Source organism: Denticeps clupeoides, chromosome 4 (assembly GCF_900700375.1).
Source record: "Denticeps clupeoides chromosome 4, fDenClu1.1, whole genome shotgun sequence".
Taxonomy (NCBI): domain Eukaryota; kingdom Metazoa; phylum Chordata; class Actinopteri; order Clupeiformes; family Denticipitidae; genus Denticeps; species Denticeps clupeoides.
The window spans coordinates 10,913,417-10,933,598 of record NC_041710.1 but is presented as its reverse complement, the minus strand read 5'-3'; positions in this window follow the sequence as shown (position 1 = coordinate 10,933,598).

Genomic DNA, 20,182 nt, shown 5'->3' with positions numbered 1-20,182 from the left:
TAAGGCAGTACCACCTACCATCATCTGACACAGGGGCTTTTTGCAGCTTTATTGGTTCTCTATATGACAAACTCAATTTACTGAAACAACGGTCTGGACTAATGAAGCAGCGCTGTAATTATCGCTCTTATCAGTCTCGGTGTAATTGTATTATCAGAGTCCTGTTCTGTTCCTAATTAGAGAGCCGCTGTAGATCACAGATGGGCACCCAGCCTCGATGCAGTCAGTAGCTCAGTTCCAGGGGGAACAGACACCAAGTCCGCCTGACTGTGTACAGGCAGCAGCGTGGCGCATGCCACAGCCTACAGCCCCGCCTGAACGTGCACAGACAGCCATTCAGACCTGTAGAAATTCGGACTCACTCGCAGCCAGCTCCCTGTAGCAACTAGGCAACCCAACTATAATTAATCAGAGCTGCATTTTAACTGTGTTTCACATAAAGATACTATTTAATCCAAAATGCGAACTGCATAGAGATATCAAGGCACTTTTTTTCTTCAAACTGCCGCTGCACTGGGCTTTAAGTGTGGAGCATGTTCGCCAGCGTGAGATCAGGATCCTCGGGATTTCTAAAAGAAGAAAGAACCCCTTTGTAGCTCTCTTAACTTGAGGAAGAGTTAACTTGAGGAACTACCCTTTTTTGTTAGTGGGAAATAATTTCTGTCACCGAAAGCACAATCTTTAATGATGTAACGCTATTTAATTGAACCTTAACCCGGGAAACATTAAAAACTCCCCATAGACATTTTCTGTGCATAAACTGACGGCCAGTCCAATCACAAGAGTAACGGAATGTTTCTTATTTTATGGGAACGCCGCTGCCTGGATTCGCCAAGAGCTCTGCACCAATATAATTAGTGTTTATCACTGGTAACAGACTCTTTATTACTCTCTTACAATCTTGTCACCCAAGTCATCATCTATTCACCTGGAACCTGTTGGCAGGTCCATTCCATGTAGTTACTGTATGATGAAGAGGATCTGCCTACCTAGCTGATTTCTGTGGTAGATGTAGAGAAGTTGACGTACCGCTTAGATATAATACAGATGTATCGACTCCATGCAAGCAGCGTAAGCCTGCTGCTCACAGACACTGACTCACCCGCAGTGAGACTGTGCCGACTCCGTATCAACACTCCACATCTACAGGGCAGCTCAATTGAAGCTGTCTATAGACACTGTGTCTTCATTGTGTTACACTGAAACCCACTCGACCCGACAGCATACAGACAAAACCCATCAGCACAGAACATTCGCTGATACAGGCGCCAGCTCGCCCCGATTAAACACAGACAGCCGCTCAGACCTGACACAAACAAGCACTCAGTCAACTGCAGCTCAGGACTCAGCAGCATACTGGATCCAGAACGCATTCTATTTATACTGAATTCATTTCAATTGCCATGCACTTCATCCAAGTAAATCCAACTTCTGGTAAAAAAAAAAAAAAATACATTCACATTACCGGGTGAAAAGGACAATTCTTAAATAAAGATGATTTATGAAGCATATAGGCAGTAACTGAACTATACCACATACAGGAAGCCTCATCTCTGCTGCGCTGTTTTGTCATTCTGAGCGCCGATCAGCCACGGCTCGCGGCATGTGCGCATATTTTAGCACAGCAGCTGTGTAGCATTGTACATTAATAACGGCAGAATCTACATCCCGTGGATGCCAGTGTTCAAGGTGCTGTGATTGTTTTTGAGTATGTGTGTGTGTGTGTGTTTTGAGAGTGTTGTGCGAGTGTTCATGCGCTTGTGCGAGTGTGTGTGAATGCTGCTTGGTCTGAAGGCACACTGCTGAGTGCTCGGCTTGTTGCCATGGCAGCCAAGGGGCACTCATTAACACATGGTCTCCTTGTGTTTGGCATGGCAGGGCAGAGATACACACACACACATATACACACAAATACGCACAAATGTCATCCTTCATTTTCACTCTCTCGCCCTCTCGCACTGCCAAAATTCAGCTCTGGCCGTGTCAGGCTGGATGTACTGCACATCATGTCCTGTTGCATATGTAAGACAGGAAAGGTTTAAAACCACAGAGAGATAAATGAGTCTAAGAACGGGGTAGAATGGACACAAATGCAGTCCCTTGGGGCTCATTCATGCTCCCGGACAGATATTGATACAGAGCGAGAGCCGTCCGTGTGTAATCTGTGTTCGTTTCCCCTGTATTTGGAAAGCCTGAGGATGTGGAAAAGAAATTAAGTGGACATCATATAAACAGTGTACATGTAAAAATCTATTTAATGGTCTCAAAGACAACTCCCTGCATCTCATTTTTTAAGACATAAACGTGGTGTAAATTTACTCTAGTTGGGTGAGGGGCACTAGCCCAGAGAAGTAATGTAAAGAACATGCAAAGATGAGGCATCCCGATGGAACAGGTGTTTAGCACAGGTATTGTGCCTGTTGATATGGCTACAAAGAAACGTTCTTTTACATCCTTCGTAGTCAGTTAGTGGGTCACTGGTCTAGCTGGTGTTCTGTGGAATAAAATAGTTCAGGAAATCCATCAGTGTCCGTGTTTTTCAGGTCGCCTCATTTGCATTGATAACCACATTGCGCCACATTAACCCACATCAACTTTTTATCATGGGACATAATTTGTTTCTCCTAATGATCTTCAGTTTTGTTGTTTGAATCATACTAAATGTGCCCATGCAGTTCGCTTAAATGATTCAACCCTTCTGAATGTTCATCAGTCCCTTCAAAGACATTTTACTTGTAGTTGTAGGTTCTCTCAAATACTGTACCATATACTACATACATGAACCATTTCTTTCATAAATATATTGGGGACACACACACACAAGACATATGAAAAAATAATTTTAAAAAAATTGTCACACATACTTTTGCAGTCGCAAAGGACATTTATGAAAGATAAATAAAATTAATACAAGAAAACTGTCTTTTAACCCAAAATGAAAAAAAGTCAAACTGAGTCTAAACAGTCAAACAATGAATCTTTTTTACAGCGTAAGTAAATTGTTTAATTTGTTAATTACATTTTGGTGACCTGGAGAATGTCCCCACTAGTACAGAATTTGCAACACACTGTGACGCACATGGGGGAGGCAGAATTTATAATGAATCTGAAAATACAAGAAGAAAGAAATATGGAAACTTATGAGTAATGACTGTCTCTCCCTCATTCCTGCTCTTCTCTCTCTCCCTCTGCTGCTCCATTAAAGTGATGGATGAGTGTGTGATTGCACGTAAGCTCAGAGGAGTGCTCTGTCGATGTCATACGTCATGCCTATCTCTTCAGCGAGGAAAGCTATCGCCACACACACAGATCACATACCTCCTCACAGACACATGTCTGCACTCACAGAGACACATCGGGATTTTATAATATGAAGACATGCAAAAAAAAGTCCTGAACACACGTTTACACACATTATGCTTCAAGTAAAGAACATAAGTAAATTAAGAAACACTAAAGTCATATAAAAAACTTAAAAAACATTTGAAAAAAAGCACAAAATGCACCAGTCCTAAAAGAAAACACACAATGCACTGTTTTTGGAAGCACAGCGCTAAAGTCTAGATCTAGGGCGTTCAAGGGCATTCTCAGAATTTACATGAATTAATAAAACAAGTCAACGTAAAACTTCATCATTTAAATCATCATAAATGAGGAAGTACACCCTGCCAATCATTGAGCTCCTCCCATTTGTCAGAATAATCATCAAAGGTCATGATCTGGGTGACAGAAATACACAAACACAAAAATGGGTAGTTAGTGTCACTTCTTCAAGCTGCTACAAACGAGATCTTTCTTGTTTTTTCTTTCATGTAACTCATGAATACATTTGACTTTGCCTTTTAACTAGTGCAGTACTAGTTCACTAGTGCTGCTCAATAATTTTTGTAGGTTTGGACCTCTGTATTTAATACTAATATTGCAGATTTTTCACTGTATATTTTAAATATTTCATGAATGTAGATTATATATGGGAATAGGGACACACCCTCTGCATTTCTGCAGAAAAATGCTGTAAACAGATGATATGCGTTTCCTAATTTTGTCAGCGCTGGACAACAACAACAACAACAACATTTATTTCTTATATAGCCCAAAATAGAGTATGTTTCAATGGGCTTTGACAGGCCCTACAGTTGACACCCCCCACACTTGACCCTTCTGCACACAAGGAAAAACTCCACACAAAAAAATTTAGGAGAGAGAAAAAAGAAAGGAAGAAACCTTCCAGGGTAGAGTGAGCCTGAAAATGGTGTCAGTGCAGGGTTTGTGATGGTTTGTCCAAGAAGAGAAAAAGGCCTACAGTTGGAGAAGCACTGTCAGCCCACGCCCTGCAGGTCCTGGTTTCCGATGTGACCAGCTTTAAAAAGGCGTCACATCTTCTCACAGTAGGTGGACCTTGTCGCTTCTACTGTGTGTATGGCACAGGGCTGTGCACAAATCACGGGCCTCTCCTGTACGGATAAAGTGGAAGACAGGTTGGATTATTCTGGAATAATCTAGTTAAACAATGACAGGCCATAAAGATTTGTTGGCCCAATATCTGGTGTAGGGAGCTGTGAACGGGTAGAGACACCATTTCTTTGCACCATGTGAAGAAGTCATCTGTCATGAAGCTTCATAAGGGTTTTCCATATTCCTCCCTCTCTCGTGCTCCATCTTTCCCTCACCCTCAATATCAAGTCAATATTTGTCTGCTCTAAATGAAGGGATTGAGACCCCGGGCGTAAAGGTCTTGGTGTTTGTTCAGGGATCATAGTAATAAGGTACGAGTCCATTTACGCGCTCCGCCTCTCTCTTTCTCTCACGAACACTCAGATTCCAACACACCCCAGGGATCCCATTAAGAGAACTGCTCCTCTCCAGGCATTCATTTCATATCTGCATTAGCATAAAGGCACACACACACACACACACGCACACACTGCAGGAGCCAGGAGAATTGGGCGTATAAAAGTTTGAGGAATAGCATACATACGCAGATTATTAATACAAAAAAAGCTTTTATACAGAACTGTTCCACAGCCGACTTCCTTTGCTCTTCATAAAGCACGTGGGCTTCAAATGCACCTTAATAAAAAAAAACAAAACAATGCAGCTCTTAGGCAGTGCAATATTCAGACCAATAAACATTTACTTATTTACTGTAAGTAACTGCGGGCCTGAGCTCGTCCTGAATGTATTACCCAGTGCTGTAATGTTCTGCTGACAAAGAGTTTTAATGGCGCTTTCATTGGGAAATATCTGCTCCCTCCAGACATTAATTCTCACTCTAATCCTGTGTGATTAAATGTCGGCGCTCTTTCTCAACGGTAATGAACTCCTGCAGTCACTCAGAGCGGCGAGTATCGAGCGAGGCTCGGGATCCGGCGAGAAATTACAGCGCATGATTTCTGAGACTGTTATTGACTTCAGAGGGCCCATTAATGCACCAATACTTCCATTCAGTGGTCCTTTTATTTGTCTTTCACGGCCGGTGTTGATAGTTGTGTCATCTTCAAATCTTTCATCCACAAAAATTTTCCTCAGATTCATTCAACGCTCATGCCTGCGCTTAACCCCAGTGTGTGCGCTCTGTCGTCCTTTACCTCCTCACCCCCCTGTCTCTCTCCCCTCCCCCTCTCCTCCCCACGTTCGGCGTCCTGTCTCCTCTGCCTGTCCTCAGTCAGTGCTGCGATTAATTGTCTCTAATGGCAGGATGAGTGCAAAACTGGGCTACTGCTGAGGGACTAGACTAATGACACTTGGGTGGGATTGTGAGCCACTGGAACTGGAGGCTGTTCAAGCGTGTTGTGTTCTGGGGGTTATGGGATCGACACCTCTGTTGAGCCTGGGAGAGGGCGGGCTGGGTCAGTAGGGCGCATCTTTCAGCATCTTCCCTCATAACTGAATTCTTTGTCGTTTTGGAATTTGGCCCCCCCTTACAAAGTAAGCCCTCATGGAACTACGCGAAATATCCATAAAAATGACCAGTGCACTGAAATAACACCAGAATAACGCTGAAATAATTATAATAAATTTAACAAAATGTCATATCATCTCAAATTTTATTTCAATTTTTATCTTTGTAGCTAGGTATGCATAAGCTACCATGGTGTAAATTTGATAATGCAAAATGTAATAGAAAATCTAATAGAAATAAAATATAGATTTGTACAGAACTTTTATATAGTTTGTGGTGGCTAAAATACTACAAATTATGACTTCACCATTATGCTATTCTCAGTGGAATTAACAATATTCCACTTAACTGGCCCATTAAATTAAAATCTCTCTCCTTTTTTTTTTTCATCTGTTTGTGTGTGTGTGTGTGTGTGTGTCTGTGTTAGCATTTTTTATTTCAGTGTTTGGAGATATTAGACCACCAATATGTTCTTATCTCTCAAATCGTACACAATCAAAGGCTTTTGCTATAAACGAGAGGACGAGCTGCTGCAACTGGTCTACTTTCAGACTGAGCGAGATGTCAAGGGCAACGATGGGTTTAAACTGGGAATGATGCCTCACTGAAGCCGCCCCCTCCCATCCCCGTTTCTCTCTCCTCCTCTCTACTCCCTTGTTCTCTATTCCCAGGGTGCAGAATGACTGACCGTGCTAATTAGTCTTTTGTTCGTGAGAATGACTACATGCTGGTTTGGCTCTTTCATGTTCCAGCCCTGTGCTTACCCTACAGCGAATGGGAAATGGGGAAATATGATTTTAAAATGTGTCCTGAGACCTTATGCTTTTAAAAGAGCCTGCTGTAATGTCTCATATGTAAATATCACAGGCCCAAATTCCCAATTCAATATCGACATTTAACTAGGTCGTTCAGACCAGATTGGGTTTCTTTCCTCTTTAAATGCTCCACTGATGTGTTTCAGTCGGAAACAAGCAGCATGACCTTTAAAGGGGAGTCACCTCAAAATCTTGCTGTTTGGCTATAATTGTGGAACACTGGATTTTGGCAGCATTAAGCAAGACACATGAACCGAGATGACACTCCGGTGATTTGTCTCCATGAATATGTAACATGACCTCTGATGCAGTGGCCATTCACAGCATTCTTGAGAACATGTAGCATCTTTTCCTTCACACTTCACCTTTCCCCCCCCTTCGTCGCAGAGATCCGCCATCTCTCTCGGATCCGGGCTCGCCGAGGTAATTGATGCAATGCTAACGAGCCGGTGATTAATAGCCAGCTGTCAGTAGGGCCTCGGAGAGCAGGGGAGCAGATGAAATGAAAATGATGACCCCAATCTGAGCTCCGGTTGGAAGGTCACTTTCGCTACCTGGCGTCCTTCATTTGGAGCAGACTAATTAGTACAAGGCACAAGACGACCAAAAGAGAAAAAGGAGAGAGATGGGGAAGAGGCTAATTAGCCAATATTAATCCAGTCACTTGAGGCACATTTGAGGTTTATTTCCATGGTTGCTACACGACATAAACACTGATTGGCTGAGACCTGTTGCTTAGGTGTAAAAGCTTCAAGCTGGTTTGGAAAAATGTATATTATGAAAAAATGTTGGATATTTTACTGTATATACAGTATCATTTCTCTCTCTCTTTCGCTCTTTCTATCTCCAAAAGAAAGACGTCGTGATGTCCCAGGGGAGGGGTTGCTTGTACCTTGTATCTAGTTCCCAGGGATTTCATTTGCTGACACTGAACAATTCAGTGGAAGGAGATCAGCACTCCATAAAGACTAATGAGAGGAAGCGTCCTGCTTTATTATTATACAACTCTCGTAAACGCTAAATAATACTTTTCCTGCAAGGGAAAGCCATCTATTTTATTGGTTTGTTGTTTTGCATTTCCTTTCATTTATTATTTGTGTTAAACCCACTAGATGCCGGGTTCGTTGTTTCCTTTCTGATCTAGCATTTAACATAGGTAAAGTAAAAGCTCCATGACAATAGATAAACTGTAATATTTCAAATGCAGCCAAAACTCTAAATGTACAACAAATCTCCCTTGTTTTTGTTTGCTTTATTTTTCCTGCTCATATTGATTGTACCCCAATGTGGCTCATGAATACTTTTAGGTAAAGGAAAATCGATGCGGCGTATACTGCTAAGGGTGGATAAAATCAATGAAGAACACAATGTTTTGGGGGATAAAATCGATGCAGTGAATTCCTCTTAGGGTGGGTGCCATCGATTGAAAGTGCACTTGGAAGGTAGATGCAAAGTGAGGTTGTGGTTTTATTGAAGACCTTCATTGGTATGTCCATAGCACTTCACTTTTACAGGAAAACATTAATTAAACACAAACTTCCAGCAGCCAGCAATCAATGCAACTATACCCTAAGCCCTCTCTGCCTCTCCTTCCCTCTCTCTGACGCTCCACTCGTTCTGCTGGGCTGAGTGCAGATTATGCTGAACACCAAACGGCATTTAATACACCATTCACTGTACGTATGGTTTAGTCAGCCGCTAGCTCCCTGAATCGCATGGAAATATCATGAGTGTTTTGAGCTCTTATGCTAGCCATTAGCATAAATCTTTAGGACACCAACATGAATTGATAAATAAAAACACATTTAGTCAAGAATAGACCTGTATGTTTTCTCCATTTTTTGCTTTAGAAAGGATGCACCAGGTGGTGACTTGTGGCTAGTCAAATATTATAGAATGCACTTAATCTTGCTGCATTCGTCGTTGTTGTCACTGGTATGCTATACTGTACAAGTTGGCTTCAAACTGTGAGATGGGACTGTCACTGTCACGTGGCGCTCCGCACCGACGTCACGTAGTGGGAAACGGGAACACAGTGACAGGTGATTGGAATCCTTGCTCATTCACTGAGTTCAGTTCGTCTCCAGCTCATCTCAACTCGATCTCAACTCATCTCGGCGTCCCAGTAAGCCTGATCCCGGCTCCTTGCCGCCATTCTGCAATTGGGTTCACTCGTATCGCGGACATGTCTGGTTCGTCCCTGGCAGTCACATGGGGTTGTAGTAGCCTAGTGGATAACACGCTTGCCTATGAACCAGAAGACCCAGGTTCAAATCCCACTTACTACCATTGTGTTCCTGAGCAAGACACTTAACCCTAAGTTGCTCCAGGGGGGACTGTCCCTGTAACTACTGATTGTAAGTCGCTCTGGATAAGGGCGTCTGATAAATGCTGTAAATGTAAATGTAAATGTCTAAACTATGAGTTCCATTTCAAATAAGCCGTATTGTATAAAGAGCCATTGCTATGTTAAAAAGGGAATCTGAGAACTGGAAAATCCACGACATACAGGGAGTAGCTGTTTACAAGTCAATAGCAGAACAATGACAGCATGAAGCTCAGTTTTGACCTCTCAGTCTCTCATACACACGTAAAATAGGGTTGCAGCCATTTGAGGTTAAGCCTGTTAAATTCATCTTATGGTCAGAACTGGTTAAAGACAGGTTAATTAACTAGATGAGCATTTCACTGTCACTGTGGACACTTTGCGTGTATGTGTGGATCACATTGTACAACTAATTACCTCCCACGAAAGCCCTTTCTCACTTCTGAAGTAGGAAGCAGATGGCTCCCTAAACAGTTAGCGTGTCGCTAGGCTAATTGCCATCTCTGGCCTGGCCTCTGTTGCCAGGCGACCGCAGGGGGTAAAGATCATGGCTCGTCCTGAATATCTGGCCGGGAATGTGTGAAAACTCTGTACTCACAGACTGACAAATGCATACAGATTGTACATTACGTGCAAATGGTGAGTTACAAAACAAACTCTACAGACACACACAGACTGAAGACGGAAGACGCACATATTTGCACTATAGGAATGCACACAATATGAATGATCCATCAAAAATATTAATGCGGTAGGTGTTTATTGAGAAAGCACATGCTCACACATTAATTTGCTTCAGATGCTTGTGCTCAGCACAAATACATATTTTCATAAATATGGAATTATATTCACCTTTCAGTAAGCAGCATGAGTACTTGCAATGGTATACCCTTTATCAAAGTGCCTGTAAACACAAACAATATAACACACACCATAGGTACACACTCAGGATGACATATCTTGTGTTAATTTCACTACGACATTTACATGACATTTGTTCTTGTTTCTGTGTTTATCCAAAGAATCCCATTAAAATTTATCCATTACTGCAAACATCAGAGCTTGTGTGTGACCTGTTTGATGGCATAATGTTATCTCACACTCACACGCAGAGACACTCACACAGAGTTTAATACCCTCAGTGTAACGGATTTGTTTGTGTGTGTTCTGCAGAGGGCATCTTTTATTAGATAAACGTACCTAATGTCAGAATGTGCAAATTACCATAGGGGCAATAACTGGAGGGTTTCAAATGCCTTATGGAACCTAATTATGAATCTGCAGACCTTTTCATATGCATGCAAATGTTACATGCAAGAGCACAGCCATGCTGGTCTGTTTTAATAAACTTCTTTTTCTCTTAGGTTTTTTTCTGCTGGGAATTTATTCAAATACAGATTATGAACGTGATGTTAAATTTGATTATCCTTGGCACAGTATTCAACCATATACAAATGTCTTAGCTTTCAGGTTCAAATTTCCAAATTAAATATTTTTCCGACTTTTTTATGCATTAAACTTGTGAGTGTAAAGAAATATGCATTAAGAATTTTACCTTAAGAAGTGAAGTCTTGCTGCAAAAGCACAGTGATAAAAACATTTTTTTAATTCTGTAGGAAAAATTGCTTCTGGGACAAAATTGCTACAACTCATATGGCACTTATACAGGTATAAATTTATGGCCATTGAAAGCCTTAGAGGGCAGGACCTTCTGGATGTTCTTTGCTTCTGACTGTTTCTCATTCTCAACAACATTCACAGTGTTTCTGAATGCTCAGCATAAGATGAATCAGCAACCTTGTGAACTGAGGTGATCTAAATACTGCAAATGTAACATCTGTGCTCATAATAAGCCCAGGGTTGAGCAGGAGAAGATCAAACCTCTACCACGGGTCAAATCTACATATTCAATTGCTCATCACTTTCTGTAGTCATGGGAGTCAGTCAAGGGCATAGCATGGGTTGACAAACGCATGCAGTAATAAGCAGAATATTGTATTGCACTCATGGAAGTCCTTAGAGACAGGAATCAAACTCAAACAGAAGGTTCGGGAATCGAACCAGCGACCTTCCAATTACCAGTCGGCTTCCTTACCTGCTAGGCCACCACTGCCCTCGTGGAGTGTGTAGTTTCCATGCCCTGCAGTGGATGGGACAGGACTAAGTGGTTATGGAAAGTGAGTGAGTGAGTGAGTGAGTGAATGAATGGGTGATTACGTGTGTGTGAAATCTGGGGTGTCTGTCGCGAGGCTGTGACTCACAAACACTGGAATTTAATGATAAATTAACAAGGTACAGACAAGAACATAACTACTTGAAACAGGGTGCTGGGGAGTGTCCAAATCCAGACATTGTCACATATCTTGTCACATGTCTACATCTCCACTAAAAGAAAACATTCTGCTCTGCCCAGCTTGAACATTATGCATTTGTTTCTGTAAACAGAAAGAAGATCAGTTAGTTAAGCTCCAAGGACTGAAGCGGGCCAATGAACGTGACAGAGGATTCGATTCTGATTTTAGCTTATTTGTGTGACTTGTAGACTTTGACCAGAGTCCAAACAGAAGCCCACAGCATCAGAGGTCTCAGAAGCAGTAGCTGTGAGAATAGCCACCCTTTTCCTATTATCGTGCGGGGTTCAAAGGTTTTGAACCAATGTCACATGACATTTATTTTGGCAGACACAAATATGAGAGTGGGAGAGTATCAAATCAATTCAGATGTTCAGACTTGGTGGGGGATATTTTGGAAGTGTTATATAAGACGTTGCGCACTGGATGTGCTCAGGAATGTAAGACTCAATAATAGTTCAACAGTCTGCATGTTTGCTGTGGTCATGGATGTGGTCTCAAGATGACCATAACAGAGCTGATGGTGCCATGAATAAGTGTTATTACAACAGTATAGACCATTCAATATTTTGGGGAAACATTGCTTGATGAGGAACCCAGTTCTTTGTGAATGTTCATATCTTATAGGTTTGCCTTTTTTTGTATGTGTTTTGAGACTGTTTATATGTGTTTTTGTAAAGCCTGAGGGTGTATTTGACCTGAAATTAACAAACAAGCTCAATGTGCTACATCTATAAATATGGTCGATACGGTGAACAGGTCCCAGTGATATGCAATGGCAAACAGCTCATGCTTTATCATGAACACCATAACATTTGACCAGAGATATAAGTATACAGGGTTATGAGTAGAACATCCTTAGCAATGGCCCCCTAAGGTCCCCTAAAAGGACATTTGGTACCCAATCCTACATTCCAGATTCAGGAGAATTTCTGCTCAACTGGACCACCCCAGGAAGCAGATCACATAAGTGTAAACATTATTCTCCTCTGTTTTTGACGTCTGTTTTATGCAGACTCTATCTCAGTGGAAGACTCACTGAGGATTTTCATCTTCACAAGTACTTGTTACGCTGATCAAAGCTCTCATCAGCCAGACTCAGTCATTACAGACATTACTGTTGAACAGCAGGGGCTCAGAACTGCCAATCAGTCAGTTTTCCCTCATAGAGATAAGCCATTTCTGCTGATTTACTTTCATTTGAAATCAGATTATTGTCCTTAATGTTACGCTTTCCTCTTTGAAAACATCATAATCTAATGAAAAAGATACACTTTAAGCAATAGTGCATAATGCAAGAAAATGTCTACTTACATACTAATTATATATTTTTGATCACAGCACTGAACCAGTGGTCCTCTTCTTCTTTGTCTTTCTCCGGACTTCCCTGATGGTTCTTTCTTCCTCACTTTAATCAGTCAATTTCTGAGGGTCTGTCTCTCTTGATTTCAGTTTCCATATTCATAAAGAAAACTTCAGACAGAGAGCACATAGCCATTAAATAGTATGGAAGAATAAATTATTTAACGTAAACTTAATTATAGTAAATCATTCAGCAACTAAAAGGTTGTATTTCTGCTCATATATTTTGAAATGCATACCCCAAAAGTTCAAGAGTACAGTCTCCATGTTTCTTTGACTTCTGTACCCACTGTTGCCATAATGACATATTATACAGGGAGTGCAGAATTATTAGGTAAGTTGTATTTTTGAGGAATAATTTTATTATTAAAGAACAACCATGTTCTCGATGAACCCAAAAAACTCATTAATATCAAAGCTGAATGTTTTTGGAAGTAGTTTTTAGTTTGTTTTTATTTTTAGCTATTTTAGGGCGATATCTATGTGTGCAGGTGACTATTACTGTGCATAATTATTAGGCAACTTAACAAAAAACAAATATATACCCATTTCCATTATTCATTTTTACCAGTGAAACCAATATAACATCTTCACATTCACAAATATACATTTCTGACATTCAAAAACAAAACAAAAACAAATCAGCGACCAATATAGCCACCTTTCTTTGCAAGGACACTCAAAAGCCTGCCATCCATGGATTCTGTCAGTGTTTTGATCTGTTCACCATCAACATTGCCTGCAGCAGCAACCACAGCCTCCCAGACACTGTTCAGAGAGGTGTACTGTTTTCCCTCCTTGTAAATCTCACATTTAATGATGGACCACAGGTTCTCAATGGGGTTCAGATCAGGTGAACAAGGAGGCCATGTCATTAGTTTTTCTTCTTTTATACCCTTTCTTGCTAGTCACACTGTGGAGTACTTGGACGCGTGTGATGGAGCATTGTCCTGCATGAAAATCATGTTTTTCTTGAAGGATGCAGACTTCTTCCTGTACCACTGCTTGAAGAAGGTGTCTTCCAGAAACTGGCAGTAGGACTGGGAGTTGAGCTTGACTCCATCCTCAACCCGAAAAGGCCCCAAAAGCTCATCTTTGATGATACCAGCCCAAACCAGTACTCCACCTCCTGAATCAGTCTTGAGATATTTCTTGGCCCAGTCTTGACGTTTCAGCTTGTGTGTCTTGTTCAGTGGTGGTCGTCTTTCTTACCTTGGCCATGTCTCTGAGTATTGCACACCTTGTGCTTTTGGCCACTCCAGTGATGTTGCAGCTCTGAAATATGGCCAAACTGGTGGCAAGTGGCATCTTGGCAGCTGCACGCTTGACTTTTCTCAGTTCATGGGCAGTTATTTTGCGCCTTGGTTTTTCCACACGTTCTTGCGACCCTGTTGACTATTTTGAATGAAACGCTTGATTGTTTGATGATCACGCTTCAGAAGCTTTGCGATTTTAAGAGTGCTGCATCTTTCTACAAGATATCTCACTATTTTTGACTTTTCTGAGCCTGTCAAGTCCTTCTTTTGACCCATTTTGCCAAAGGATTTTGCCTAATAATTATGCACACCTGATATAGGGTGTTGATGTCATTAGACCACACCCCTTCTCATTACAGAGAGGCACATCACCTAATATGCTTAATTGGTAGTAGGCTTTCGAGCCTATACAGCTTGGAGTAAGACAACATGCATGAAGAGGATGATGTGGACAAAATACTCATTTGCCTAATAATTCTGCACTCCCTGTATATAATGACAATGTGTGAAGATTCATACACAGCGTAACACATGTTATTTGAAATAGTCACAATCATTGGACGTAAAGTGAAGTGATTGTCATTGTGATACACAGCAGCACAGCACACGATTCAGCTGCCATGGCGAGGGAAAGAGGACACATATGCATAACATCACTAGACAGGGGATTTAATACACACAAGACACGTAAAATGACCTGATGGCAAAACAATGACCTGATGGCAAACAGAAACAAACAGGGCAGCTTTATACAGGCATACACAGGTGAGAACAACCAGGAATCATATTAACAAAGGACGAACATGAAACTCTGGTCTGAAATCCGGACCCGGAGTATCCCCTTCCAAGACTGGATCCTGACAGAAATGTTTTTTATTGTCTTAAAGTCCTGGCAGCTGATCACACATTCACTGACTACATAGACAGACATTCACAGACATCTAATACTCATGGCAATTTCTCATGTGCAATACATGTACATATAATATATACAGACACACACACATATACATTCACAGTTATTTACACACTGCATAGTTATACTGTTATGCCATTTATTTGCCATCTCTTATCTTGTACTGTCCACTTTCTGCCATGACAATGTAATTTTCACACTTGTTGAACTAATAAAGGATCATCTTAACATATCTTGAATGGATGAGGCAGAGTATTTTCTCAGGCCAACTTCCAGTCAGACATTCATGAAGCAGGTCAACCTTCTTCAAACCAGGCACAGAGTGGAACTGTGATTTCAACTGCTAAACAATTTCAGGAGAAGCCACAGAATATTAAAGCAGAGTAAATGTGCACTCAGTGAGATTAATAACATTACAAAAATCATCCTTGCAAATGCTCTTCTACTTTGCATTATCTATCCTGTTTACTGGCATAAATGTTATGTCAAGTCAAATCATGCCCACTAAACATTAGATGTAATATGGATGTGCTTATCATTTCTAAATTGTGTCCATTGATCCAAGACCAATTCTGCCTATTTTGACATTTAACTTTGACCCCCACTTGGACATCAATATGCAGTCAAACCCAGAGTTGGTAACTTTTTTGGATGTTGTGGGGACGTCTAACATGGGTGAATTGAAAAAATGACATTATTAATTTATTACAAAATGTGTGATTAATTAGTTACAGTTTCTAAGGAGATTCTTTCATCGTCCCAAATATGACCCTCATCATCAGAAAATTGTCATGTTAGAGCTGGTCATCATGACTTCTTCATCAACACTCATCCTCAACATGTGAGCCCAGAGATATTCTCTATTTACACAACTGTGTAAACAGCTCCAGCATCATTGTAAAGTTTACAGATTAAAGCTTCAATTAATCCAAGACTGCACATGGGAAAGTCAGAGCCCATCAAATGCATGCTGCTACAGTGTCCGGTCCCAAATCAGCAAGGTCATGTGTTCTGGTTTGTGTTATGCTCAAATCATGTGTTCCTAAAAGAGTGCCTCTTCAGTCTTTGTAATGTCATTCAGTCTGCATGACATTACAATCTCAAATGAAGAAGAAGTCATTTCCTCCGAGAAAAACAACCATCATCTCAACCTGTCTGTTCTGATCAGCTCCCTGCACCACCAGATGTAAAGATTTACCCCTGAAGACTACCCTGCTGATGTTTGTGCCCATCGAACATACAGTATCTCATGAAAGTGAGTACACCCATCACATTTTTGTAAATATTTTATTATCTCTTTGCTTGAGACAACACTGAATGACACTTTGCAATGTAAAGTGCACAGCTTGTAGATTTACAGTCCCCTCAAAATAACGAAGCACGCAGCCATCTGAACTGCTGTCATCAAAAGTGAGTACACCCCTAAGTGAAACTGTCCAAGTTGAGCAGGTGTGTTAAACTTGGTGTTGTTGCTTGTTCACTGCTCACTGTAGTTCAACATGGTACCTCATGAAGCAGATCTCTCTGAGGATCTGAAAAAATTCTTGCTCTACATAAAGATGGGCCAGGCTATAAGAAGATTGCCAACACCCTGAAACTGAGCTGCAGTATGCTGGCCAAGACCATACAGCGGTTTAACAGGACCGGTTCCGCTCAGAACAGGCGTCGCCATGGTCGACCAAAGATGCTGGTTCCAGTTTATCTGCTGTTCTGTTGCAGCCAGTCAGAACCAGGATAGAGCAGTAGAGCAGCACCTCACACCTGGTCCTGCTCAGTGTTAGGTTGCAAGTTGAACTTGTCTGTCATGATGTTCTCTTCATGGTGCTCATACGGACAGTGATGAAGAAAAAGATTCAGGTTCACGTCCCTATGGCTTCTGCACCCACTCCATTGAGAGGATTTGGATAAAATGGGTGTAGAGGTTAAAAATTTTGTATTTGTTTCACTGCCTGCTTATTTTAGAGACCAAAAAGAAACTTAATGACAGGAAGTATGTGATCTTCAATGTTTTCTTTAATTTCTCGGGAAAGAAGCAGCTCATTGACTTTCTCCTGACCCTTCTACTGCTCCATTAAGATTTAATGAAGTGCTTTTTTTGATGCTGATCCCCAGCTCAGGGAAATGGGGAGGGTTGCATCAGGAAACTTTGCCTTTTAAATTGTGTGGACAGCCAGACCGATGATCTGCTGTGGCGACCTCTAATGGGAGCAGCCAAAGGAAGAAGAAGAACCAAGAGTTCTGAGTTTAGCAATGACTAACAGCATCTTGTGTGATTGTTTAAATATCTTTGAACACAAGTCTGACAACAGCTTAAAAGCTCTACCAAACTCTTATGCACTGAATAATTCAGGGTTCTGATCCTCTAATGTCCCATAACCCATTTTCGGGATTCCTGAGTTCTTGTCTAGATATGCATGCAAATGTGGTTTAGAACTTTAGACATTTAAAGCATAAGAAATGTGTCTAAATAAATTATTCTAAATAAATTCATGTAAATGTAATAAATTGTAATACACTCAAATTTTTATGATAGCACACTGTTGAACACTAAATGCAACTTTAAATATTTTAAATATTTCCATAAATGTTCATAGACATTTCCAGGCATTCTATGTACTGGAATATGCAATGCTGCTGATTCATGACAACACATTAAATAACTGTTGATATAATGGGATAATATAATTTTATATAACGTCTAAATTGTTATTTCTGTTTTAACTAAAACTTTTAGTTTAGTCTTGAAACATACTTCATGTTCTACTTACCTGTATCCTTTCCTGATTAATATATAAAAAACTTGTTTTTGTTTGCGTCCTGCTTTCTTTCCCTGTCATGCATTCCTGACAGAAGAGTGACTTCTAAATAGTTTATATTGTATCCATGTCTGTTCCTGATAACAAGACATATGCAGCGTTTTGTTTTTTGTAGCAACAATGCATTGCTATTGCTTTTCTCGTGATATTTTCTCATGAAGTCTCATGAAGACCCTTTTTCACCTGACCACCCCTTTTGGACTTGCCCTTAACTGCCTTACATTTTGGACACTGATGTTACTGTGTCCAGCCCGTGGAGTCAAGCTTCACCACTCCAACAGCCCATCAAACCACGGACACGATTGCATCCCAGGTCCCACATCCTGATAGACGGACCTGCCGTCAGATTCCCAGTTCAAATCCCGAGCGGCCAAGGTGCCACTGAGGTGCCACTGAGCAAAGCACATCCCCACACGCTGCTCCCCGGGTGCCTGTCATGGCTGCCCACTGCTCCCTCAGGGGATGAGTTAAATGCAGAGACCACATTTGCACACAGTGTCACATGTGACAACTAATCCCTTTTTTAAGCCCTCTTGTACCTTTGCTTTCGCCGTCCCCAACCCATGCCTGAAGATTCTGCTGTCGCCTGCTCCAGCTCCCCAAACCCAAGCCACGGTACAAGCTGAACATTTGACCCCACTGTGTGCGCCCACCACTGCCGTGTGGTCTCTGGACGCCAGCTCCCTCTCTCCTGCAGTAGCTCTGCCGGCCAGACACCTCCTTCCTCGGCCTGCCTGCATCTCCAGCCTCTCCGATCATGTCCGCTAATGTGCCCCCCGGCCCTTCCCCTGAGCTTTTACTGAATTTCCACAGACAATTTCACCGTGTGAGATTATTTAGCATTAATACAAGGTCCCCTTGCCTGTCTATGGTCCTGCGGTGGCTAGAAATGGCAATGGGTGAAAAGAATGCTTTGGTCATTCACTTCAGATTTAAAATCTGGAAAAACGCACACAACTTCCTGATTGCACCGAACATTGCGGTTGGTGAACAGCGTTGATTATGTCATTTCCCCCTCAACTTTCATAGGCTGCTCTCCTCCTCGTCCCACCTCTCTCCTCCTCATTAGCATTTAAAGTGACACACACTGAAATGACGTGTCCTGGAGAAATCTCATTGCGTGACTGGATCAAAGTGTCTGTAATTCTGCACCAAGACTGAGTTTCAGAAAGATACTTCAGATACAGAATTAGGGGACCAATAAAGCCAATATAAAATCAAAAATAATTTTCATGTCAATGGACCTTTAATATTGCAATCTACTTCATAATCCATACAGTATAAAAGTGTATATATATATCACAGAAAAAAATATCTAAACAGATGCGGTGGTAGCACAGTGGGTAACACACGTGTCTAAGACCCAGGTTCAAACCCCACCTGCTACCATTATGTCCCTGAGCAAGACAATTATAAGTGCAGGGACTCACTCAGAGCCACCATGGGGACTGCCAGAGGCCTAGCAGACCGATGCTCATCAACTTAATGTTGATGGCGAAAGTGCAATACTCTCATATTGAGTTCTTGAAGGTTTTAGTGCTCATGGGTTGATTATTCATTGTTTAGCATGGCTTAGCAGAATTGCTTGTGAGTCTCAATTTTGTTTAGGCATGAACTTTGTCTTGGATGTTTGTCTTAAATGCTTTAAGAACTGCTGACTTTGAAGAACAACTTCATAATTTAATTTCTCTAAAACGCTTATCTGAGTTTTTTACTTACAGTGATAAGCTACAATAACACTGCCTTCTACCTCCTATCAAAACCACTTTCAACTTTTCATCACGTTTATGACTTGCTGAGACATTTACTCAAAATATCCTTAATTAAAATTGTCCCACTATTCTTTTCTGTTCATGCTCCATTTCTTTTCTTACAAAATAAGTCATGTATTCCTATTCAACAACCTTAACAGTCCCTTATTCTTCTTGTGTACAAATTGTAGTAAGGAAAACCACTAAAGCATGAACAACTTGCAGATAAGACTGTTATTGATCTGGCCCCGCCACTGAGCACAAGAATGCAAGTCTACACCACGTGGTTCGACAATCACACAGTGAAGTTGTCTAATTTATGATTGCACGAAGGGACAGAAGCACAACCCGAATCCTGATTTGATGAGCCCACTTTGGACACGTAAGAAAGATCAATCAGGTTTCTACGGTGTGGCTCTGTGTTTGCTTTAAGGATAAAGTGAAAATCCACAGCAGATCAGGCAACAGTTGCATTTTCAGATTTCTCATCGTTTTGTTGTTAGTATTTTACCTTTGCTCTGGGAGTTGTGGTTATCCCCTAAGGTTTTCATTTGCACAATCATGGTGTTTTTTTATTGTTATGCATGCACTTATTTTTGTGCTGCCTTAGTAACTAAATCGTTCCAGTTACACTGGCATTTTAGTTCTGTGGTGTTAAATTGAATTCAGGAAAGGTGTCAGGAAAGG